This window comes from Dendrobates tinctorius, unplaced genomic scaffold (genome assembly GCF_039654945.1).
Source record: "Dendrobates tinctorius isolate UK_male_01 unplaced genomic scaffold, ASM3965494v1 ptg000134l, whole genome shotgun sequence".
Classification (NCBI taxonomy): domain Eukaryota; kingdom Metazoa; phylum Chordata; class Amphibia; order Anura; family Dendrobatidae; genus Dendrobates; species Dendrobates tinctorius.
The window spans coordinates 2,099,985-2,126,669 of record NW_027361802.1 but is presented as its reverse complement, the minus strand read 5'-3'; the positions used below and the strand labels follow the sequence as shown (position 1 = coordinate 2,126,669).

General features: G+C 42.1%; 1 protein-coding gene across 3 annotated transcripts in view; it reads left to right on the top strand.

The window, feature by feature from the left end:
* TEK (TEK receptor tyrosine kinase) overlaps positions 1 to 26,685 on the top strand; it is a 197,850-nt gene that overhangs the window by 6,749 nt on the left and 164,416 nt on the right. The gene's annotated exons all lie outside the window — the stretch shown is intronic.

Here is a 26,685-nt window from a genome sequence, read left to right as displayed (position 1 = left end):
CTGTGTTTTTTTTTTTAATACAAATTTTAAGCTGCGTTTTACAGTACCAGAAATCTCACGCCCACACCTTGGTTTTATCTTCCTGACTGATTTGGAACTGCTGTGTTTTTGTAAACTGCAGCATGTCACTTCTTTCAGCATTTATTCAGCGTATTTGCAGCATTTTTTCACCCATATGAAACAATAGGTAGTTGCAAAAAAATGCAGGTATCAGTTTTTACTGCGTTTTTGGTGCAAAAACCAATGGACGGTAAATCAGGCTTTTTTGGGGCCACAAAACCTTATCAGCATGCTCAAGAGAGCAAAGATTTGAATAAAATTTCAACTAAGACCATAAGTTTGTGCCTCTAAGAGAGAACCATTAAACTTGTATGCCTCATGTTGAAGTGTAGCTGATGAGCTGTGTTGCTATTACCATCCACCATGTACCACCCAAAAATTACTGTAAGTGGGCACATGTTTATGAAGGTCTAAAAACTTTCTCATAGTTTCTTCATCACCCACTGCACCCTGTGGCTAGTGTAATATATTGACAGCTTACAGACAGTGCCTCCTGGTTGCTAAACTGGCTCACGATTACACTTGCATAGAGATAGGCATTATATAGGCCTGACACCCTGGGCTACCACTTCATCTATACCCAATTAGGTGTTGCCAATTCAGTTGAAGCCTCTGATCAATGCTACGTCTTCATTTCCAAGAATAATGTCATGAGTAATATCACCAAGAGAGTTCACATAGTTTTTGCATATTCCACAACCTTGGTTTTATGTGTGTGTATGTACAGTTGAAACCAGAAGTTTACATACACTATATAAAAAGACACATATGCATGTTTTTCTCAATATCTGACATGAAATCAGAATAAACCTTTCCCGTTTTAGGTCAGTTAGGATTACCATAATTATTAATATTTGCCAAATGCCAGAATAATGAGAGAGAGAATATTTTAAGGCATTTTTATAATAATAATAATAATAATAATAATCTTTATTTATATAGCGCCAACATATTCCGCAGCGCTTTACAGTTGAACAGTTTCAAACACAACAGTCATAAGTAACAACGTTAACAATACAATAATTAAAGCAAAATAAGACGACCCTGCTTGTGGAGCTTACAATCTACAATGAGGTGGGGGAGATACAAAGCATAGGTTTGTATTTACAATGATGTATTTACAATGACGGTCCAGCCATCTTCAGGGGGTGGGGGTTAGATGGAGATAGTGAATGGGCTACACACACACAAACATAACATGACTTTGATTACTGAATGTGATAGGCCGCTCTGAACAAATGCGTTTTGAGCGAGCGCCTAAAACTATGCAAATTGTGGATGATCCTAATATCTTGGGGTAGAGCATTCCAGAGGATTGGCGCAGCACGGGAGAAGTCTTGGAGTCGGGAGTGGGAGGTACGGATTAGGGCAGAGGTTAGTCGAAAGTCATTTGCAGAGCGCAGCGGTCGGTTAGGCCGATAGACAGAAATGAGGGAGGAGATGTAAGGGGGTGCCGCACTGTGGAGAGCTTTGTGGGTGAGAACAAGTACTTTGAATTGTACCCTGTAATGAATTGGCAGCCAGTGTAACGACTGGCGAAGAGCGGACGCGTCTGAGCAACGATTAGCCAGATGGACAACCCTGGCTGCTGCATTAAGGATAGACTGGAGAGGGGAGAGTCGAGTGAGAGGGAGGCCAATTAATAGAGCATTACAGTAGTCCAGGCGGGAGTGGATCAGGGCGACAGTGAGAGTTTTTGTTGTTTCCATGGTGAGAAAAGGGCGGATTCTAGAGATGTTCTTTAGGTGTAAGCGGCATGAGCGGGCAAGAGATTGTATATGGGAGGTGAAGGAGAGATCGGAGTCGAACATAACACCCAGACGGCGTGCCTGCTGTCGGGGTGTTATTATGGTGCCACCCACAGAGAGGGAAATGTCAGATTTAGGGAGGTTAGTAGATGTTGGGAGCAGAAGAAGTTCAGTTTTGGAGAGGTTGAGTTTCAGATAGAGAGCAGACATGATGTTGGAGACTGCAGACAGACAGTCAGTGGCGTTCTGTAGTACAGCGGAGGTAAGGTCAGGGGATGATGTGTACAGTTGTGTGTCATCAGCATAAAGATGGTACTGAAAGCCAAATCTGCTGATGGTCTGTCCAATTGGGGCCGTATAGAGAGAGAAGAGAAGGGGGCCAAGGACTGAGCCCTGAGGTACCCCAACAGTGAGAGGAAGAGGAGATGAAGTGGAGCCAGAAAACAGAACACTGAAGGAGCGGTGGGAAAGATAGGAGGAGAACCAGGAAAGAGCAGTGTCCTTAATGCCTAGTGACTGGAGCCTAGAGAGTAGGAGAGGATGGTCAACAGTATCGAAAGCTGCAGAAAGGTCGAGAAGAATGAGCAGAGAGTGGTCACCATTACGTTTTGCTGTCAGAAGGTCATTGGTCACTTTGATGAGTGTAGTTTCTGTCGAATGTAGGGGGCGGAAACCGGACTGTGAAGGGTCTAGGAGGGAGTGAGTGGAGAGGTAACGGGTAAGGCGTGAGTATATCAGGCGCTCCAAGAGTTTAGAGATGAAGGGGAGATTGGAGACTGGTCTGTAGTTGTTTGTGCAGGATGGGTCGAGGGTGGGTTTCTTTAGTAATGGAGTAATGATAGAGTGTTTGAAGGAGGAGGGGAAAATGCCAGAGGAGAGGGAGAGATTAAAGATTGTAGTTAGGTGAGTTGTGACGACTGGGGAGAGAGACTGGAGGAGATGTGAGGGAATGGGGTCGGTTGTGCATGTAGTCGGACGAGAAGAGGAGAGGAGCCTGGAGACTTCTTCTTCTGTGATGGGATCGAATGTGGAGAGTGAGCCAGGGGGAATGCAGGGAGGGATGGGAGTCACTGAATTTGGTGATTGGGAGCGGATTTCCTGACGGATATTGTCTATTTTCTCTATAAAGTGGGAGGCAAGGTCATCGGCGCAAATGTCTGTGATAGGGGCTTGTGCTTTTGGCCTGAGGAGGGAGTGAAAGGTGTCAAAAAGTTTCTTGGGGTTGTTGGATAGTGAGGAGATCAGGGTGGTGAAGTAGGTCTGTTTGGCGAGGTGAAGGGCAGAGTTATATGTCCTTAACATAAATTTGAAGTGTATGAAGTCTTCTGGTGTGCGTGTTTTCCTCCATAAGCGTTCAGCACACCTAGAGCATCGCTGGAGAAATCGGGTTTGCGATGTGAGCCAGGGCTGTTTCACTCTGTGTTTTGGAGGTTCTGAGGGTGAGGGGAGCTACTTGGTCAAGGGTGCTTCTAAGAGTGTCATTGAAGTGATGTACAGCCAGATCAGGACAGGACAAAGAAGAGATTGGGGACAGTGATGAGTGTAGGGAGTCTGAAAGTGTATGAGGGTTAATGGCTTGTAGATTTCTGACTGAACGGTAGGTAGGAGGGTGCTGGGGTGAGCGAGGATTTGTGAGTGTAAAGGAGAGAATGTTGTGGTCAGAGAGGGGAAGCGGTGAGTTATCTATGTAGGAGATTGAGCAGAGCCGGGCGAAAACCAGGTCGAGGGTGTTACCGTCTTTGTATGTTTCAAAGGTTGAGAGCTGAGAGAGGCCTAGAGAAGTGGTTAGTGATAGAAGCTGGGATGCAGATGTGGAAGTGGGGCTGTTAATGGGGATGTTGAAGTCTCCCAGGATAAGGGTTGGTAGTTCTGAGGACATGAAGTGCGGCAGCCAGGCAGAGAAATGGTCCAGGAAGTGGGTGGGTGAGCCTGGGGGCCGGTATATGACCGCTACTCTGAGGGAGAGGGGACGAAAGAGCCTGATGGTGTGGACTTCAAAAGAAGGGAATGAGAGTGATGGAACTGGGGGGATGACCTGGAAAGTGCATTGTGGGGACAGGAGTATGCCGACTCCACCACCAGGTCTGTTTGTCGGTCTCGGGGAATGGGAGAATTGTAAGCCACCATGGGAAATGGCAGCAGGAGAGACAGTGTCAGAATCCTGAATCCAGGATTTTTATTACTTACTGCAAAGTCAAAAGTTCACATACACTAAGATTACTAAGCCTTTAAACAATTCTGGACTGCCCATATGATGATGTCTCATGTTTGGAAGCTTCTAATAGGATTTTTGGTATCATGACATTATTCTTGGTAATGAAGATGTAGCATTGATAATCAGAGACTTCAACTGAATTGGCAACACCTAATTGGGTATAGATGAAGTCGTAGCCCAAGGTGTCAGGCCTACATAATGCCTATCTCTATGCAAGTATAATTGTGAGCCAACCAGGAGGCACTTGTCTGTAAGCTGTCAATATATTACACTGGCCACAGGGTGTGGTGGGTAAAGAAGAAACTATGAGAAAGTTTTTACAACTTCATAAACATTTACCCACTTGCAGTCATTTTTGGGTGATGGTTACAGCAACACAGCTCATCAGCTCAGCGACTACACTTGCATTTTGGACGCAGCTCACCTGCGCTGTGTCCGAAAGCTGCATTATACATTAGAAGCACAGTGGATGGGGTTTATAGAAACTGGTCTGACTGATCGAGAGGTATCAGGGCTCCTTGGGAAAGCAGCCCACTCCATACTGGGAATCCTAACAAGGGGCAGAGGCTCAAAAGGGGGTATGTTGTCCAAGCTTCAAAGCGGCGGAGGAGGTAATGCCAAAGGTCCCTGCTGGTCATATTATATGCTGGAAATATCATGGCCCAGGCCATATAGCTGCCCGATGTCCCCTGACTTCTGAGCAAATGAACTGTAGCCTGGGACGTCGCTGTTCATACTATGCATATCTGGCCTGCAGTGTGAACTGTCCACCTAATGAGGGGCCACAAGCTTGTCTCATAAAGGTAAATGGTTGACAAGTAACGACTGCTAGATTCAGGGAGTTTGTGGACCATTATGAGTACTACAGGACCACACTTCCTCTCCAGCTGATCCCTAGGAAGAAGGTTGGCGTTTACTGCATTCATGGGGATGCTAATGACTATCCACTGGCTAGAGTAGACATTGAAATGGTAATAAGTCTAATAAGTCCCATGAGGTCGGTATCGTACAGGACTTATCGCACCCCATAATCATAGGCTGGTACTTTTGTTTGTTTTGGGATCTGTTGGGGAAGTGGACAGGGCTCGATTGCTTGGATGAAGTATCACCACACCCAGAGTCTGACAGGTTTCCCGTCTGTTTGCTTGGGATGGATGAGGAATTAGTGTCCCCTGAGGCCAAGATTCCTGAGCTAGGGGTTACCGCCGAAAATTTTTGTGTATGCCTAACTCTAAGGGAAGCATTTAACAATGTTATCTTTATAAATGGTATAGCACAGGAGCCGTGGGCTGACACCAGGTTTCCCGAATTTATGTTGAGTGGGGACCTCTTGTACCGGGTTACGAAAGAGAGGGAGGAGATAGAATAGTTATTGGTAATAGAACCCTATAGACGGAGGTTGTTGCACATGGCTGATTCACATGTCTTGGGTGGTCATCTGGAGGTGGACAAAACTCAAGAATGGGTAATGCAGAGGTTCTATTGGCCCAGATGTCACCGGAATTCTAAAAGTTTTGTAGGTCCTGTCCCACATGCCAGCTTACCGCCCACACCTCTCACTTTCGAAGTACCCTCGTACCATTACCCATTATCAAAGTGCTGTTTGAGTGAATTGCCATGGACTTAGTCGGTCCCCTAGTTAAATCTGCTCATGGGCAGCAATTTATATTGGCCATCCTGGACTATGCTACGCAGTACCCTGAAGTGGTTCCCCTGAGAAACTCCTCGGCGGAAAGTATAGCCCATGAGTTGATCAACATTTGTTCCCAGAGAGGATTCTCGAGGGAGAACCTGACTGACCAAGGGACACCCTTTATGAGGGAACAGTGAAAGGCCGTGCAAATTACACAACTGAAGACATCACAATATTATCCCCAGATAGACACAAAAATTCAATAAAACATTGAAGAGTATGTTTAGGAAAGCCATAGAAAAGGACGGAAGAGACTGGGACTGTTTCCTAATGTATCTGCTGTATTGTATCTGGGAGTTTCCACAGGTTACTGGGTTCTCTCCATTAAGATTTCTATACGGCCGACATTGACAGAATCTGCATGATTTTGAGAAGGAAACCTGTGAAGCCGAAATCACGCCCAACCGTAGCATCATCGAGCTCTGATGCAGGAAAGGATAGACAAGGTGATGCCCATTGCAAAAGGACATCTCCTCCAAGCACAAGAAGTTCAAAAAAGGGTCTACAACCGGTCAGCCAAAGTGAGAATTTCAACCCCGGGGACCGACTCCTCCTACTAATTCCCACCATGGAGAGTAAGTTCTTGGCCAAGTTGCAAGGGCCCTATGAGGTGGTGGAAAAGCTTGGTGAAGTGAATTACAAGATTCATCAACCAGTTGCTGTGTTTTGCCGCCAGCAGACGGAAGTTCTTGGATGCTACTTGAACACAGAAGCAATGTAATTTCTATAGTGGGCGTAGTCAGGTATTTCTATGGGGTGGCAGTGTTTCAGAAGCATAAAAGGATTATCGGTGGAGATGTAAGGTGTCGCACCCCCACCAATCAGATACTAACAGACTATCCTAATACTATGGCAAAAAAATATGGAAGCCACTAGCAGCAGCTTCAACAGTACTGCTGGAAGTAACCACCATGATAGTAGTAATACATATACAGGTCACACTTGACGTTCTTAGTTCTGGCAAGTATATGAGTTGGGAGGTAATGGAATTTGCGTCGCATCACTCATCTTAGTCAGAGAAGGATTACATAGTTTCTGACAGCTACACCATCAGCATAAGTCAGTGTTCTGCTCTGTCCGCCTCCTCTGCGGCCATAGCGCTTAATATTGTATGTAGTGGAATTTCAATTTTGTCAATGACATATGTTTCTGTTCTGCCCCTTAATCTCTTAATTCACAGCTTCAAGTTGATTTATTGGGAGAGATGAACGGTCAGCATCTGTACTCATGACATATGGCAGGTTGATATAGAGAATATGATTCCAAAGCCCCCGTCACACACAGCGATCTTGCTAGCGAGATCGCTGCTGAGTCACAAGTTTTGTGACGCCACAGCGGTCTCACCAGCGAGTTCGTTGTGTGTGACACCAGCGACCGGCCCCCCCGCCAGGTTTCGCTGATCGTCCTAGAATGGCCAGGACATTTTTTGATCGCTGGTCTCCCGCTGGCCAGCACGCATCGCTGCGTGTGACAGGTGAGAGACCAGCGAGCTGGCGCTGCTAACTAAGGTAAGCATCGGGTTTCTAATCGGCACGCAGTGCTTAGAAACCCGATGTGTACCTTAGATACCAGCGCGCTGGTGCAGAGAGCTGGTAACCAAGGTACACATAGGGTTTCTAAGTGCTGCGCGCCGCTTAGAAACCCGATGTGTACCTTGGTTACCAGCTCCCTGCACCAGCGCGCTGGTAACTAAGGTACACATCGGGTAACTAAGCCACGTGCGTTGCTTGTTACCCGCGTGTCGCTGGTGCTGATCGTTTGTGAAGCTGCCTGTTTGGCAGCTCACCAGCGATCATGTAGCGACACACCAGCGATCCTGACAAGGTCATATCATCAGGATTGCTGGTGTGTCGCTATGTGTGACGGGGCCCTAATGCCAAGCTGGGTTTCTGTGCACCTCGTCCACCTTCTCCATTGTACCAGCAGATATCTATCGCTAATTGTATATTGAAGGAAGGGGTGTGCACATAAGGGTGGTGGACTGTGCTTTCGCTTTCATACACCTGAAGATACCAATCACATGATGTGTTGTATTGTAAAATGAATAATGTCTTGCATCATCTGTAAATAGCGTGTCATGTGAATTGTTATGTACAGAATGCAGAGAAAGAATTCCAGTTTGTCAAGGAGCGCTTCCGGCTGATTCATTAATTACTCCGAGTATTTCATGGAATATCCAGAAAAAGAAGGGAGGCGCAGATCTAAGTGCAGAGTTTTAATTATATCAGATAGAAATAAAAAATTCTCACCTTTTTGGTGTTTTGTTGCTCAGCGTATAACCCTGTGTTTGGGTACTGGAGTAATTGTCTGGATCTGCTGGCCTGCAGCTCAAAACAGGTGGAGCGAACTACCTTGTAGGAGATTCGTCAGAGAATGCAGAAAAGGATTTACAGTTTGTCAAGGAGCGCTTCCAGATGATTCATTAATTACTCCGAATATTTCAAGGAATATCCAGTTTATTGTTAGACATAAAAACACAACGCGTTTCGGCTATACATAAAATTAGCCTTCATCAGGTAAAATCATATATATCTTTAAAAGACACATTTATATAGGAAAAAAAAAAAAAAGGTTCCACCCTTCAATCAATTATCATCGATTAAAAACACATGCACACCTCTCCAAACTGTTGGGAGGCTAGTTGCACCTACAATCTATATTACTTGGAATCTAACAAAAGAAAAAAAGCGCTTTCTATGTGCTCTTTTCTCTCTCTTTTTTTTTTTCCTTTCTTTTTTTTTTTCCTTCCCCTTTCTCTTTTTTCCTTTCCCCTTCCTATTTTCTCCCTTTACCATATATATATACTTCTTCCATGTTTAAAATTAATAAGGTTATTTATCATTTAGCATCAATATTAATGAATTTGTATATATCTCTGATGAGTCAAAACTATTTTTCCAACCCGTAGATAATTTCAATTTGTTAGATTCATCACTAGGGACCATCAGATTAACTATTATCTGTCGGGACTAGAACTCATGCATTCATATTCCCTATATCTTTATCGCACTTACATAGTTACTCTACAGAGCCACCCACATGTATCGTCTCTGGGTGCTTAGTTTCTTTCAATGGGGTTTGTAGCCATTGATTTTTAGCCGGGGATATTTGTGTTCCACACAAATCATTATTATATACTAGAGGAAGCATCTCATCAGAAATGGCATATGATCATATTCTTAAGGGGGATTAATAATCTTTATTTAATAATAATCTTTATTTTTATATAGCGCTAACATATCCCGCAGCGCTTTACAATTTGCACATATTATCATCACTGTCCCCGATGGGGCTCACAATCTAAATTCCCTATCAGTATGTCTTTAGAACAAATTCAAAGCGAACCAACAAGAAACCAGTAGTGAATATATCAAAGGATCTTTTTAGACTTAAGACAACAGTACTATATATCTTCTAGCTTATCATTGAGGCCATCTGGATACAGAGTCCTCAATCTGTATATCCAAAAGGCCTCTTTCTAAGGCCTGGATCACACTAACGTTTTTTAAAATCTGCCTAAATCAGTCGTTTTCCGTTAAACGGATCCGTCTTTTTTTTGAGTATCCGTTTTTTTGTCCCATAGACTTCCATTAGCGGCTACCGCGGATCCATCAAAAAAACGGATCCGTTTGCATCCATTTGCAGCAAAACGGAAACGGATCCGTTTTTTCACGCTTTGACGGATGCATGCGGATGCCAAAAAACGGATGTGTGAAACAGGGCTTATTTAACTGTTGTATCCTGTTCGAAACATCTCCAGGAATCTGTTCAACTGGTGTCAGGGTCACATTGAATTCTTTTTTATGTGTTAGCAGGAGGTGTCTTGATAGACTGTGAGTAAGGCGACCAGCTTTGGCATTGTGCCTGTGGCCATTCAATCGGGTTCGGACCATTTGCGTGGTCCTCCCCACATATTGGAGGCCACAGTCCAATTGATGACATATATTACAAAGTCACTCGTACATGTCAGAAATTGTTCTATTTGAAATATTTCACCTGTACTGTAGAAGACTATTTGTTGTTGTTTATCTGCTATATTATAGCATCACTGACATTTTTTCTGTTTGCATTTATATACCCCAGTTTTATTAACATTCTTTTGGTGTATGATTCCATGGATTTTTGTAAAGTTTTTTAAGGAATTTTGGTTTTTTGAAGAGCTTTTCAGTCAGCTAGGAGCTACCATATTCCTTATTGGTTTTCCCCTTCTAAATGTAATGTTCGGGGCTTGTGGTAATACATTTCGTAGCAGAGGGTCTTGTTTCAGGACATACCAGTGTTTTTTCAAAATTTCACAGATTTTTTTCGTTGTCTTTATTGTAGGCTGTAATAAAGTTAAACTGCCATGTTTCATTATCAGGTTTCAGGTGAGGTTTAGTTGTATCTATAACAGCATTTTCCCGGCCACCAGTATGTGGGGAGGACCACGCAAATGGTCCGAACCCGATTGAATGGCCACAGGCACAATGCCAAAGTCGGTCTCCTTACTCACAGTCTATCAGACACCTCCTGCTAACACATAAAAAGAATTCAATGTGACCCTGACACCGGTTGAACAGATTCCTGGAGATGTTTCGAACAGGATACAACAGTTAAATAAGAAAGAGGCCTTCTGGATAAACAGATTGAGGACTCTGTATCCAGATGGCCTCAATGATAAGCTAGAAGATATATAGTACTGTTGTCTTAAGTCTAAAAAGATCCTTTGATATATTCACTACTGGTTTCTTGTTGGTTCGCTTTGAATCCCCCTTAATAATGTGATCATATGCCATTTCTGATGAGATGTTTCCTCTAGTATATAATAATGATTTGTGTGGAACACAAATATCCCTGGCTAGAAATCAATGGCTACAAACCCCATTGAAAGAAACTAAGCACCCGGAGACCATAGATGTGGGTGGCTCTGTAGAGTGAATATGTAAGTGCAATAAAGATATAGGGAATATGAATGCATGAGTTCTAGTCCCGACAGATACTAGTTAATCTGATGGTCCCTAGTGATGAAACTAATAAAATGAAATTATCTACGGGTCGGAAAAACAGTTTTGACTCATCAGAGATATATACAAATTCTTTAATATTGGTGCTAAACGATAAATAACCTTATTAATTTTATTAATTTTAAACATGGAAGAAGTATATATATATATATATATATATATATATATATAGTAAAGGGAGAAAAGAGGAAGGGGAAAGGAAAAAAAAAGAAAAAGGGAAAGAGGAAAACAAGGGAGGGGAGAAAAAAAAAAAAATAAAGGAAAAAAAAGAGAGAGAAAAGAGCACATAGAAAGTGGGTTTTTTTTGTTAGATTCCAAGTAATATAGATTGCACCTACAACTAGCCTCCCAACAGTTTGGAGAGGTGTGCATGTGTTTTTAATCGACGATAATTGATTGAAGGGTGGAACCTTTTTTTTTTTTTCCCTATATAAATGTGTCTTTTAGAGATATATATGATTTTACCTGATGAAGGCTAACTTTATGTATAGCCGAAACGTGTTGTGTTTTTATGTCTAACAATAAACTGGATATTCCTTGAAATATTCGGAGTAATTAATAAATCATCTGGAAGCGCTCCTTGACAAACTGGAAATCCTTTTCTGCATTATGTACAGAATGTGATAAGTATTGTTAGTATAATGTAAGTTATTATAATGTACAGTTGGTACAGAAACTATTAAGACCCCTTTAACCCCTTAACGACCGCCGATACCTTTTAACAGCGGTAGTTAAGGCGCTGTGGAGAAAGGAAATAGTGCCCCCCAGCGTTGGATTTTCTACCTCCAGCAGCCGAGACCCCAGAGAACATGAATCGGGTAGGTTTTTACCGACCCCGCTTTTGCGATCGCCGTTATTAACCCTATAATGGTGATCGCAAAAAAAAGCCACAATTTTGCATTTAATTTCTCTCCTCTGATGTGATCGCACATCAGAGGAGAGAAAAATAGGGTCCCCGATCCCCCCTGGTAACTCCTGGTGGTCCTGGATCCCCTCCCGTTGGTCCTGGGTCCCTCCTGTCTCCTCCGGTGGGCGCTGCCATCTTGGATCCGGAAGATAATGGCAGTCGCATGCGCAGTGTGCCCGCCGCGAATCTGCAGGCTCCAGCTGGCAGATTCCATTCATTCATTTTGATCACTGTGATAAACTATCACAGTGATCAAAATAAAAAAAATAGTAAATAACCCCCTGTTCATCACCCCCTTAGTTAGGTAATCATAATGACATAAAGAAAATATTTTTTTTTTTTTAAATTTTTCCATTAGGGTTAGGGTTAGGGTTAGAATTAGGGTTAGGATTAGGATTAGGGTTTGGGTTAGGGTTAGGGTTGGGATTAGGGTTAGGGTTAGGAATGGAGCAAGAATTGAGGGGCTTCCACTATTTACCAACTTTGGGGATCTAATTTCTCCTGTTACCCTTGGGAAAATAAAAGAATTGGGGGCTAAAAAATCACTTTTGGGGAAAAAAAAGATTTTTTTGTTTTCACAGCTCTGCATTATAAACTTCTGTGAAGCACTTGGGGGTTCAAAGTGCTCACCACACATCTAGATAAGCTCCTTCGGGGTCTAGTTTCCAAAATCGGGTCACTTGTGGGGGGTTTATACTGTTCAGGCACATCAGGAGCTCTGCAAATGCAACATGACGCCCGCAGACCATTCCATCAAAGTCTGCCTTCCAAAATGGCGCTCCTTCCCTTCCGAGCTCACCCATGCGCCCAAACAGTGGTTCCCCCCACATATGGGGTATCAGCATACTCAGGACTAATTGCACAACAACTTTTGTGGTCCAATTTCTCCTGTTACCCTTAGGAAAATAAAAAATAGCGGGCTAAAAAATCATTTTTAAGGAAAAAAAATGATTTTTTTATTTTCACGGCTCTGCATTTATAAACTGTGAAGCACTTGGGGGTTCAAAGTGCTCACCACATATCTAGTTAAGCTCCTTCGGAGGTCTAGTTTCCAAAATGGGGTCACTTGTGGGGGGTTTACACTGTTTAGGCACATCAGAGGCTCTGCAAACGCAACATGACGCCCGCAGAGCATTCCATCAAAGTCTGCATTCCAAAATGGCGCTCCTTTCCTTCCAAGCTCTCCCATGCGCCCAAACAGTGGTTCCCCCCCACATATGGGGTATCAGTGTACTCATGACAAATTGCACAACAACTTTTGTGGTGCAATTTCTCCTGTTACCCTTAGGGAAAAAAATAGCGGGCTAAAAAATCATTTTTGAGGAAAAAAAAGTGATTTTTTATTTTCACTGCCCTGCGTTATAAACTTCTGTGAAGCACTTGGGGGTTCAAAGTGCTCACTACACATCTAGATAAGTTCCTTAAGGGGTCTAGTTTCCAAAATGGGTTCACTTGTGGTTTTTTTTTCACTGTTTAGGCACATCAGGGGCTCTCCAAAAGTGACATGGCATCGAATCTCAATTCCAGCCAGTTCTGGATTGAAAAAGTCAAACGGTGCTCCTTCCCTTCTGAGCTCTGCCATGCGCCCAAACAGTGGTTTACCCCCACATATAGGGTATCAGCGTACTCAGGACAAATTGCACAACAACTGTGGGGTATAATTTTTCCTGTTACCCTTGTATAAATAAAAATTTGCGGGCGAAACGATCATTTTTGTGGAAAATAAGATTTTTTATTTTCACGACTCTACGTTATAAACTTCTGTGAAGCACTTGGAGGTTCAAAGTGCTCAACACACATCTGGATAAGTTCCTTAAGGGGTCTAGTTTCCAAAATGGGCTCACTTGTTGGGGGTTTCCACTGTTTAGGCACATCAGCGGCTCTCCGAACACAACATGGCATCCGATCTCAATTCCAGACAATTTTGCGTTGAAGAAGGCAAACGGCTCTCCTTCCCTTGCAAGCTCTGCCATGCACTGAAAAAGTGGTTTACCCTCACATATGGGGTATCAGCGTATTCAGGAGAAATTGCACAACAAATTTTGTTGTTCATTTTCTCTTTTAACACTTGTGAAAATAAAAAAATTGGTTCTGAAGTAAATTTTTTCCAAAAAAAATTTAAATGCTAATTTTTTCCTTCCACATTGCTTTAGTTCCTGTGAAGCACGTAAAGGGTTAATAAACTTCTTGAATGTGGTTTAGAGCACCTTGAGGGGTCTAGTTTTTAGAATGGTTTCATTTTTGGGTATTTTCTGTTATGTACACCCCTCAAAATGACTTTAAAGATGATGTGGTCCCTAAAAAAAAATGGTTTTGTAAATTTTGTTGTAAAAATGAGAAATCGCTGGTCAACTTTTATCCCTTATAACTTCCTAACAAAAACAAATTTTGGTTCCAAAATAGTGCTGATGTAAAGTAGACATGTGGGAAATGTTATTTATTAAGAAATTTGTGTGACATACGTATCTCTCTGATTCAAGGGCATAAAAAATAAAAGTTTGAAATTGCAACATTTTTAAAATTTTCGCCATATTTTTCGTTTTTTTCATAAATAAACACATGTCATATCGAATAAATTTTACCACTATCATGAAGTACAATATGTCACGAAAAAACAGTCTCAGAATCAGCAGGATCCGTTAAAGCGTTCCAGAGTTATAACCTCATAAAGTGACAGTGGTCAGAATTGTAAAAATTGGCCTGGTCATTAAGCTGCAAAATGGCTCTGTCACTAAGGGGTTAAATTTTTCATTCTTTGTTTCATTGCAGCCATTTGGTAAATTTAAAAAAGTTAATTTTTTCTCTCGTCTGTCTGGGTCTCTCCAACCTTTGGCGATTCCCAGTAGACCTTGGAATCCTTTAAATCAGTTGATTTTATCACTGACCTACCCATGTCAGCAGGTAATACTGTAATTTTGGTGGTGGTGGACAGAGTCAGTAAAATGTCACAATTCATTGTGCTGCCCGCTTTACCTAACGCCAAGACCTTGGTGCAAATTTTCATCAGAGAGATGGTAAAATTACATGGAATCCCTACCAATATTGTTTCTGATGAGGGGGGGTGCAGTTTATTTCCAAATTTTGGAGGACATTTTGCCCTCGTTTGGGAATCCATCTGTTGTTCTCGTCTACATTTCACCCACAGTCTAATGGGCAAACTGAATGGGTTAACCAGAATCTTGAGACTCATCTTAGGTGTTTTGTGTCTGCGAATCAGGAGGATTGGGTTACCTACTTACCTCTAGCTGAATTCGTGACAAATGATCGTTGTCATGAGTCTACTGGTTTCATCCTCTGTTCAGCTCATTTATTAGGAATCGTTCTTCTGGAATACCTGAAGAAGAATGCTTTTCATCATCAATTATGTCTGTGTGGCAAGGGGTTCCCTCTTGGAAACTGGCTAAGGCAAAAGATTCCTAACTAAAGAAAGCTAAAGTAAAAAATAAATATTAATTTTAATTATAATACTATTACCAATAATAATTTTATTAAAATCACACATAGTGTGAGCCCATTAGACTATTGTATTATTTTGCTCTTGTGCTAGCATAGGTATGACAATTTTTTACACTAGCTTGAGATCAATTTACCTGAAATCTCTCTGTAGTATTGATGGTTGTTGTAATCATTGCACCATGTGGCCGTGGACTACACATTTTGCTCCGTCTGTTAGCTCACACTATATTGCTTATTTAAAATATAGAACCAGCAGCCTCCCCAACATGTTTCACCATTGCTGGCTTCATCAGTGGTAATGAGGCTGTATTATAGTCAAGCTAGTGTTAAAACTTGTCATACCTATGCTAGCACAAGAACGCTACAAAAACTAGGCAATAGAATTATAGGCCTAAGCTTGATACGCTATTTCCAATTTAAATTATACTAATACTGACTACCGAAGCTGCTTATAGTGCTATATTTGGAAACACTATTATCATTCAAAATATATTATACAAGATTACCTTTATAAAGCAGTGAAATCTCCTGTAATAAAGTATAAAATAGTCTAATGAGCTCACACTATATGTGGTTTTAATAGAGCACATACCTTATGTATTATAATTTTAAATTAATACATTTTTTGTTTAGGGATCTTTAGTTATGAATCTTTTGCATTAGGTAATTTGTAAATAAAGTTATTGGTAACCTACGCTGATCCTATGAACAAAATTGTTGGTGTGCCCTTGGAAAGTGGGTCCCAGGTTCATTGGTCCTTATAAGATTGACGATGGTCACAGTCTCGTAGCATTCCGCCTTGCTTTGCCACCCAGTTTTACGATCCATAATGTGTTTCATCACTCTCTACTGAAAAAATACATTGCGTCCTCTGTACCATCACCAATACCGTCATCTCCAGTCATTTTGGATGGAAATTTGGAATTTCAAATAGCTAAGATCATTGATTCTTGCTTAGTTCATCAGTCGCTTCAGTATATGGTACACTGGAAGGGGTATGGTTCTGAAGAGAGCATGTGGGTACCAGCATCTGTTGTTCATGCGGCCAGGTTGATCCGGTCTTTTAACGTGGCACACCCTGATAAACTGGTTCTGAAGTTCAGGAGGTTCTTCATAGAAGGGGGGATATTGTCACGGGATCATCGCGACAGAGAGGAGCCAGAAGACCGCAGAGTCTGATTTCTCCTACTCCTGCACTGATTAGAAGCACTTCTCCTTCACGTTAAATGGTGCAGGTTTCTTTTAGCAGTGCAGGGGTTAATCTGCTCAGTTTAGCGCTCCTTGGAAGCGTTCTTGCATTAAGGCTCAGCTGTTCACTGTTTCTATATAATCTGGGCCCTGGGCAAGCAGTCATTGTTAGAGCTAGCTTTTTCAGCATGGCTGGAGGTTGTTGGTTGTTATTTGAGTAGGCGTGTGATTGATTTATCGGTGACTGTTCCTAGGTTTTGGGTGTGTGCTATTTCCCCCCCTTCGCCTACTTTGGTTTATCCCATCCTGCACTCCCCGGTGTAAACCTCTGTTGTTTGTGTGAGTATATTTGTATGATTGGTATTTTCCTTTAACCTTGTTTGTATTACCTTGTTAGTCTGGTTGGTGTATTATGTTACACTACTACTCCACTCTTCCCTGGGTGGAGAAAGGGCACTTACTGAGGGCGTATTCATCAGCTAAGGCAAGGTACAAGGCCCTGGTGTCTTCACCATCAGAAGTAATCCAAGGAAGTGGGTGAGATAGGATGCCCTTAGTGTTAGAGACAGAGAAGGAGTCCCTGATCCTGGGACACCCGACAACAGAGTCGTGATACAGCCGCTGACAAAAAGCTGGTAGTATGATCTTGGATCGAGTTGTCGATTCTCCTTGAGGTTTGCTACTGTCAGGTCAGTTAAAAATTTCACCCACGGAGCATGGAGCAGAGTACCCCTAAAGAAGCAGCTTGAAAATTTCACCACAGAGCCAAACTTTTATCTTCGGTAGCATACAGTAGAGCACTAAGAGATAAAAAGCAAATTAACCACTTCTCAACTGAGTCACCTGTCACTTGTCATCAGCACATTGCCTGAACAAATGCCACACCAGGGAGCTCTGTTGCACTGTCTTTGGTGTGATTATTTCATCACTGTGGTGGGCAGTAGCAGCTAAAATACTGGCTAGGGGCCACCTGCTGTGCTTTTGCACCCTGCTCCCTCTTTAATTGTGCTGCTGTGGCAGCATGGCCATTGCCTCTTCCTCCAAACTGTGCAAGTCACTAGGATGGCCTCCACTCCATGTGGGGTCTAGGACCCACATCATCTTCCACTGACTCCTCAACCCTGCACTCCTTGCCAGTTTGCACACTGTGGAAAGACACTGCAGTTGGCAACTGAGTTTTGTCATCATCTGTGCTGTGCTGCGCTGGTCCATTGACCATATGCATTAGTCCTCCCACATACTCGTCCTGCAACCTAACAAGTGGTTGGGCATCAGTGCACTCAGTTTCTTCAACGTTTGGGGCAGGGCAGGTGGATGGGCCCTCGAACCAAAGCCAGCAGAGTCATCAAAAAGCAGACTGCTGCATGACTTGGGGCTGATTTAATCACAGAGCTGTTTGAGAGATCAGCGCAAACATAGGGTCTTAAGGGGGTTTTACACATAGCGATATCGCTAACAATATCGCTAAAGCATCACCTATTTGGTGACGCAGCAGCAATATCGCTAGCGATATCGCTATGTGTGATACTTACCTCCGACCGGCTCCCCCGCTGTCCATTTCTCGTCGGACGCTTCCTGCTGGGCTTCCTGCTGGCGCCGACGAGCGACGCGTGGACGCGGACGGGAGGACGTCAGGATCGCCGCGTCTGAAAGATAAGTAACGACCGCTAGATCGCTGCTATGTCACTGTGAGATCTGCCTGTGTGACAGCTCACTAGCGACCATTTTGCGATGCACCAGCGATCCTGACCGGGTCGTATCGTTGTTGGGATCGCTGGTGCATCGCTAAATGTAAAGGGGCCTTTATCCAAGAGATATAACAGGTGGTTAATCATATTAAACTCACCTTTTCGAAGTATTTTGAAGGCATGACCATGAGACATCAATGAGTGGAAAATGGGGTTAGTAGATGACGGTTAAAGAGACATATATCCCTGGCGGTAAAACGAAATAGTGGTTTATTCAACACATTTCAAAGTACAAATGACTTCTTCATCAGAAATGTCCACAAGGCACAACTTGCATTGTACACACAGCGGCTTATTTTGCAGAGTGCACAGTTAGAATCTGTCCCATACTCCAGCTGTGTCCTATCCCTACACTAATGAAAGCAGAATGGCGGCAGAACTTGTGATCCGGCCCTTTATACAGGCCTGGTCACCTGTTGCGCCGGCCAATCACAGCCATTTCAATACTTGACATGGCTGTGATGGCTCTGGAAGTGCACACAGTCTAAAAGCTTGTTGATTGGTGGCCCTGCAGCCTGTGAACAAGCTTTAAAAGACTTGTGAACCCAAACAAAAAACCAGAGATACATTAAAAAAGTCTGTATTTGGTGATTCGATACAATCCTGGACAGACCCCAAACTTTACCGTTCGGGTTTGCTCATCCCTAGTCTTCAATACAGCATACAGTGAGGGATTTCTGTACTTCATTCTTTTCCTTAGGATATAGACAGCAGCAGTATGGTATTAATTATACAGCAGTACGAAGCAGTGTGGATGCACTGTCAAGCAATTTGTAGCAAAATACAATTGTGCGAGCAAACATATGGGTCCAAAACTCAAGTAAGGTCAGAAACCCAAGTGAGCAAATGAGCACAACAATTGGATCACAGCAGTGGAATAACATTGCCTGGTCAGATAAATCTATATTTCAATTCTTTTGAACTATGCTAATAGGAGGGTTAGTTTCAAGCGGCAAGAATCAATGAACCCTTCCTGTGAGCTGTCAGCAGTTTAGAGGAATAGAGGTGGAGTATTGACGTAGGGTGAGTTAAAAGACATGTTAGAAAGCTTAGTACCTTCTTTCAGTGTCTCCTTCTGCCTATTTTTTTAATTTTGCTCCTCGCTTTTCTTTATTCGCCGTTCTCCATATAGTATAATGTGACCTAACACCTCACTGGCTTGGCATTATGTCTTGTTTTGAGCAAGATGTAGCAGTAGTGATTTTTTCTCCCAAAGTAAATGATAGGGTCTGGAAGCATAAGGGAAGGGGGAGAAAGTGTCTCATAAGGGGAGAAATAAAGATGAAATGTCTGATAAAGATATATTACAAAGTTTCTAATATTTTTTTTCTACTAATGATCCACTCAAAACTTGTTGAAACTATAGTTCTTATATAAATTGGAAACCTGACCCTGTAGTGCAGGGCTTAAACAGGTGAACAAGTTTTCATGAATACCTTTCATTGTAATTGCTCATTAGAAAAGTAAAATAAAGCAATAAAAGTGACTTTAAATGAGGAATAGTGGTGAATCTCAAAAAATGCCAAGTATTATTTTTGTGCAACGGCGTTGTGTGTATACTGAGAATAGTGTGATCAAGCAAAAACTCCACCGAGAGAGGATCATGTGCACGTTAATAGCTCGATGATGAAAGGCATCAGAAGAGATGATTGCTCTCATGGACAGGCGATGCTCAGTCAAGCAATTTGCAGCCAAATACAACTCTGGTGCTCTAGGTAATGTTTCCGAACGCACAACTCAACAATGCTTAGTTAGCATGTATGGGCTGTAATATTAGAGACTTTAGTAGGCCAAAGAGCTCATAAATTGGATCACAGCTGTGGAATAACACTGCCTGATCAGATGAATCTAGATTTCTTTTGCATCATGCTGATAGGAGGGTTAGTTTCACGCAGCAAGAATCAATGAACTCTTCCTGTCAGCTGTCAACAGTTCAGAAGGGTGGAGTTGGAGCAATTGTGTGGGGAATGTTATCTTGGCACACCCTCGGATCTCTGATACCTGTAAATTGATGATTTGACAGTAAGACTTACCTATTCTTTGTGACCTTCCATGTTCTTCCCTTCCTGGCATCTGTTTATCCGATGGTAGAATGACGCTTTCAGCAGAATAATGGATCAAACCACAAGGATCATATAGTCATGACAGTGCGTTTCCTTTGCTCCCCTGACCTTCACAGTCCCAAGACTTTATTACTTTTGGACATCTCCCAGACAAGGTAGAACACCTGATCACAGCACGTTAGGACCTCCATCTAATTGCAGCAATTGCAAGAAGCTATCCAGTCCGCATGGGACAATATTCCTAGAGAATATCACCACCTAGCGGAATCTATCCCATCTATCCCATTTAAATTTGGATTAAACATTTTTTTGTGGAAAAGTACAATACAAGAAAAGGTTATTGGCACTGAATTGCTTAAATCGTGATTGAACCTTTATAATAGACTTTGTAAAGCTAAAATTACACCTCTAGATTACCTTAGGTTTCCTCGGGAACTGGTTAAAGTAGCAGACTGAAGTTCCTTGGATAAGACCCATGTGTGTGTGGTGATGACTATGGTGAGTTGGGTAAAGCGTAATAAAAATCAAAATGGTGATGTAAAGTTACTGTGCCAAATATTTTGGTCTCATCTCTAAAACTGCCTATTAACCCTGGAGAAGGAAGTGCCTGCTAAACAAGGTGTCATTGCAAAATTTGAGAAATTGTTGGCATTATGGATTGATGGATTCAGTATGGCTTCCAGAGAGTTAATTAGGTTCCTTCTGTGTTTGTTATAGCTGATGGACAGGGATAAGTGGAACGTTAATAGTACGTGTTGAGATCCCACTTTGGGGAAGAGAGATATATTCCTGTCCTGCTTGTCTCTTGTTGCTCTCTCCTACATGTTTTATACAACCCTTTTTTTCTGTACTATGCTGGACTGTTTCTGCCATAGTAGTGCAGAAATATATTTGCTTTCTGGCAAACTTTTTTTTATACAAGGGGGTGGTGGAGGTTTGGGGGTTTGTATTGTCTGTGTTTTTTACAATGTTTAACGTTTTCAATAATAAAAATACAATTAAAAAAAAATCGAATGATAAGAGAATGTTGGCAGCCAATGTTTTGTGACTTTATATAAAGATCAGCTATGTAGTCATTTAATAGCCTGTTTAGAGAGAACGTGCACACAGAACAATTAGTGATAGATCGCTCTGAGTCCATAGGCTGTCATTGTAATCAGCAGTAGAGATGAGCGAACCCAAAGAGAGAGAGAGAGAGATTTTTTCCAGCTCCAAAGTTCAGGTCCCTATTGTTTCAAATGGGGTTCAGGTTCAAGTTTGGATACTGGTACCCGAACTGAAGTTTGGACTAAAGTTGGTTTGGGTACCAGAAACCGAACTTCCACGTGTCTGCTCATCACTACTCAGCAGCACGTCCTAGGATGTGCTGTCGAGAATATTTTGTTTGTTCTGGTGATCAGCAGCCTCTTTAGACTGCAAGATTATCGGGAATAGAGTGTCCCTAGGAATTCCTAGTGTTGTATAATTGCACTTTAAGCAACAGTTGAGTTCTCTTGGAGACGATCATTGATAGTCAATACTTAAGAAATGGTTTCAATGGTTACTTGGTGGGTGTCTGTCCCAAAAGCACCTCTTAGATCATTAGAATTAGGGACTCCTGTATACAGAATGAAAGGGATTAATATATAGCACCATACAGACGGATCTCAAGGGTCAGAGCCAAGAGAATAGATCATCAATATTTGTCAAATATTACCATTTTTCCACAGTACTAATGCAATTTATATGATCTGTATGTAAATGTAAAACAAAATAAGCTTCATCAGAGATCCAGAACCAGAGAAAAATATAGGACATAAAAACCGAAAACTGATTTCCTTTAGTGTTATTATACCTATTACAGAAGTCACAAAACAGACATTGGACCACAGTATAAAATCACATACAAAAGCTTCCCCCCTACATATATATTTTTCTCCAGACTGCTTGGACTTCCTAAGGGGGTAATCACACGAAACACCCACTTTCCCCCAACATGCTTCACCAGACAGCCCTACCCTCCTCCTGGGGTAAAGGGCTACTTACCCTGCAAACGCATTTGTGATTATTGTTATAGGCATTATAACACTACAGGGAACCTAGTTTAAGACATCTAAAGTCATCTACAGTCATTCAGTCATAAGCCATTGCAGTTATTTATTCCAAAGGTGTGCAACCAAATATTAAGTTGAGGGTTTCATCAATTTTGTCCAGACCATTTTGCGGGGTTTGCGTGAAATTATATCCAATTTGCCTTTTTTCTCTTTTTTAAGCAAAGAAAAGTAACACGTTGTGGTGTAGTAACCACTGTGTCCGCTAGGGGGCGCTGTGTGGATGTCCCAAGAGCGAGGATGAGTGGCAGAATTGTGAAGGACGGTTATGTATCTCAAGGTGGGTGGCCTTGATATGGAGACTTATGTATGTGTATTGATCAGCAATGATATTGCTGAGGTGTTGTTTCAAGGTGTAAGGGAGAAGTCTCCAGGTAACTAGAGAGATGGGCAGCCCTGGTTACCTACAAACCCACCCAGGGGGGGTGTTTAACGCTTGTAGTAAGAGACTGTGAGTGTGTGAAGGACCAGTGATGAGGTCATAGTCATGTGACCCGGTGGGCTTGGCTATGGACCATATAATGTGGCCAGGGTAGGTCACATGGGGTGAATGCAGGGACCTGGTTGGTCCAGAGCAGAAGGTCCCGTGAGGAGAGTTGTCTCCTAGCTAACAGCCTGTGTGTGGCTGGGTGTAATGACTGCCAGCGTCTGAGAGTCCAGAGGAGAGAGTGGATGTCTGCAGCGTGGAGCAACAGCCATGAGTTAGAACCCTGACGTGGGTGAGATAATTATGAGGCTGAAGAGCCTGTGTATGCTGGACATTGCTACCAGAGTGAAGCTATAATGGACGCTATGCTGTTGTATGCCGTTTATGTTGCTTCTGTGGGTTTATGATGGAGGAATAAACCGCATGGACTTTGTTATGATTTATGAAAACCCGGTGCCGGATGTGTTTTGTTCGCTGCCTAGCGAGGATCCCCTAACTGAATAACAGCGCTACCTCACAACGTGTATAACTAAACATGTATGATTCCAATCATTTTCTGGGAGAAATGTTTAATTTTTTCTTTTTCACTGTTTCAAATAGTAGACTAGCTGACTTAGTGGTTTTCAATACACTAAATGTATACTACATTTTTACTGGTTCATTAAAAAAAAGTTTATTTTTTTTAAAAATATGTTTATACTAGTGAACAGAAGACCATAATCGCTTCATCAGTAGAGCAGATAATTGGTAATATTTACTTCTTTTGGTAAATCCATTTGTAATTAACTACCTACCAAATACTATGGCCTTTCGCTTTCCTACCTCTTGGTATGTTGCACACTTCGCACACTGAACAGAGATGTGTGGCTGGGGACGGTTGGGATTTTTTTAGCAATAGGTTGTTGATTTTTATTCTTTTTTTAATGTGATAAATGCCTACACGAACTACCCCTATTTCTCAATTACTAGAGATTAGTGATGTGCGAATATACTCGTTTCTCGGGTTTCCCCGAGCATGCTCGGGTGGTCTCCAAGTGTTTTGGCGTGCTCGGAGATTTCGTTTTCGTTGTCTTAGCTGCATGATTTGAAACTGCTAGACAGGCTGAATACATGTGTGGAATGCCTGTTTGAATTCCCACATGTATTCAGCCTGAGACGACAAAAACTAGATCTCCGAGATCGACAAAATACTCAGAGATCACCCGAGCAACAATGCTACTCGCCCATCACTACTAGAGATGAATAGTGATGAGCGAATATACTTGTTGCTCGGGTTTCCCGAGCATGCTCGGGTGGTCTCCGAGTATTTTGACTTGCTCGAAGATTTAATTTTCCTCATATCATCTGCATGATTTGCGACTGCTAGACAGGCTGAATAATGTGTGGAATGCCTGTTTGTTAGGGAATTCCCACATGTATTCAACTTGTCTAGCAGCAACAAATCATGCAGCTGAGACGACGAAAACTAAATCTCTGAACACGACAAAATACTCGGAGACCACCCAAGCATGCTCGGGGAGACCCCAGCAACAATGCTACTCGCCCATCACTAGAGATCAAACTATAAGTGCACATGCTGAAATCTATTGCCCATCTCAGCAGCCATGTCAGTTTTCCTTCTTTTGTTACATAGTGATTTCACATTTCCTACTGGCTTGGAAAAAGACAATGCTAAGTTCTTGGTGAGGTCATAAAAGCAATCTTGACATTTTCTACAGGCATAGGAAGTAAAAAGGGCACATAAGGGACAGCATTAACCTTCTGCCAAACTGGCCGTCAGGGTGTTCACGCCAAGTCCAAATGCCAAGTATACCCCACCTTTGTTTGGACTGCTGTTGTTACTAGTTTACAAAGTATTTTGTACTTTGGTGCTATTTTGGAAGAACAAGCCCTTTCTTAGGCATGCAATGTGCACATATTGTGGTTTTGATCAATGTTCTACATGCTAAATTTGTCCTGGCACAATGAAGATGTAATCTGCCATGGCATTCAGTAGACTAGACTATCATTGTCTAAAATGTTATAGTACTGCCATATTCAGAAGTTTCTTCATCATCGTTATAGGGTAGAACCTCCTATTTAGTTTTTATTTTTCATGTACTATACCACCTCTGCTAATATCTCAGTCAGGCTTGTTACACCACCAATGTAAAGTCCATCTTAATCGCTATATATATATATTCGTTCTTCCCATTTACTGTGAATGTGCCGTACACTATTTGGACAAAAGCAATGGGACACAACTCTTCGTTATCAGTGAAATTTATTTTGTATTCATTGGTTCATTGGCTGTTCATTCAATGCCATTGTTACAGATGTATATACAGTACAGACCAAAAGTTTGGACACACCTCATTCAAAGAGTTTTCTTTATTTTCATGACTATGAAAATTGTAGATTCACTCTGGAGGCATCAAAACTATGAATTAACACATGTGGAATTATATAATTAACAAAAAAGTGTGAAACAACTGACAATATGTCTTATATTCTAGGTTCTTCAAAGTAGCCACCTTTTGCTTTGATTACTGCTTTGCACACTCTTGGCATTCTCTTGATGAGCTTCAAGAGGTAGTCAGCGGAAATGGTTTTCACTTCACATGTGTGTCCTGTCAGGTTTAATAAGTGGGATTTATTGCCTTATAAATGTGGTTGGGACCATCAGTTGTGTTGTGCAGAAGTCTGATGGCTACACAGCTGATAGTCCTACTGGTAGCAACTCCCAGTATCTCCTTATCATTGCTATGGACACACTTGGAGTTGTAGATTCTTCTTGTGATACAATTGTATTTGGGGCTGACCTGACATTGTAATTGATCGCTGTACTAAGGTTGGTACTGTATGCATGTACTGATGGTTGTTCTGGCACTGCATTCATTTACTGACATTGTTTCTGGTGCTGCATTTATGTATTGATGGTGGTTCTGGCACTCCACTAATATACTGATGGCGGTTCTGGCAGTGCAATAATGTATGGTGGTTCTGATGCTGCATTCATGTATTGAAAATGGTTCTGGGGCTGTATTCATGTACTGATGGTGGTTCTGGCTCCACAATCATGTGCTAATGGTGGTTTTGATTTTGTACGCATATCGCAATCCACATCATAGTTCTTGGCTATTTTAAAGCTTAAAAATCCTCAAAAGTTAGAGATTTGAGATCATGAGGAGGATTTGGTGAGTTTCTGATCCAAAAACTCAGTTTAAGTTAGTGTATGTTCACACTGATTTTTTTTTTTCAGTAGAAAGTAAGCAAAAGTCGAACTCCTCGTAAAATACTCAAAACTTGGTTCTTGTGATGTATGAATGACTGTACTAATTGTGGTTTTGGTGATGTGTTCATGTAAGTACCGCTTTACATTTTTTGTGGCCCTTGGGACTTGTACAGAAAGGCAATGTGGCCCTTGGACCAAAACTGTTGTGCAGTTCTGCTCAAATAGGATGCCTTTGCTGCAAAAAGTTAGTAAAATTTCTTCAGTACTAAATATCTCACAATCAACTGTATATGTCATAAGTGTCAGACCACAGGGGCACCGAAACGCTCAGCTGCATAGTGTATAAAAGTTGTTAACATTCTGCTTACAACTGCAAAGACCTCCTTTGGCATTAACATGAACACAAAATCTGTGGCAGGAGCTTCATGGTATGGCCAAACAGCTGCATGGAAGCCTTACATCACCAAGCACAATACTAAGCATCAGATGGAGTAGTGTAAAGCACACAGCCACTGGACTGGACAATTAGAAGCATGTTCTGTGGAGGAACGAATGTCAGAACATTACAGTTGGTACAATGCATACAGGCAGGTAAAGTTTGGTGGACACAGGATAATTCTATGGGGTTGTTTTTCAAGGTTGTCCTAGACCTCTTAGTTCCAATAAAGGGATCTACGTCCTTCTAAAGAACCTAACAATAACTGTAAGATACAATATTGTTACACTCCAGGAAGACATCCAGGCTTCTCTTGAACCCTTCGACTGAGTTCGCCATCACCACCTCCTCAGACAAGGCGTTCCAGATTCTCACTGCCCTAACAGTAAAGAATCCTCTTCTATGTTGGTGGAAAAACCTTTTCTCCTCCAGATGCA